This window comes from Corvus brachyrhynchos, unplaced genomic scaffold (genome assembly GCF_000691975.1).
Source record: "Corvus brachyrhynchos isolate BGI_N302 unplaced genomic scaffold, ASM69197v1 scaffold281, whole genome shotgun sequence".
In the NCBI taxonomy this organism is placed as follows: domain Eukaryota; kingdom Metazoa; phylum Chordata; class Aves; order Passeriformes; family Corvidae; genus Corvus; species Corvus brachyrhynchos.
Window position 1 is genome coordinate 3,074,844 of NW_008236509.1, and position 495 is coordinate 3,075,338.

Genomic DNA, 495 nt, shown 5'->3' on the forward strand with positions numbered 1-495 from the left:
GGGGGTGCGGGATCCCGGGTGCGGCCACAGCGGGAGGCAGAGCGGGAGCAAGCGCCGGAGCCCGCGGTGTCAGCGAGGTCAGCGCGATCCCCCCGCATGGGCACGGGCTGCCTTCACAAGTGCCATCCGAGGGTGCGTTAGTTTGCCGTGGACTCTGAAGTGGCACATCCTGTAAACTTAGAGGATGTTTAATGTCGGCAAAGATAATAAACAAATCATTCGCACTTACATTAGACGTAGATTTTTTGCAATAAATAGATGTATGCATCAAAAGAGATATTTTTAAAGGGAATTATCTGAAAATAGTTTGTGAAAAATTAAGTAATTCCACTAATAACAAAATCCGACTGTTATGACTAATTAGTTTTAGGAGAAAATTAAATTCTACTTGGTTACACCAATAAGGGCATATTTTAATTTCTTTTGTTAGAGCATTTACCCTTTGAATCTTAAAACATCTCTTGGCGGCTGGCGATGTTTGCGGTAACCTTTGAC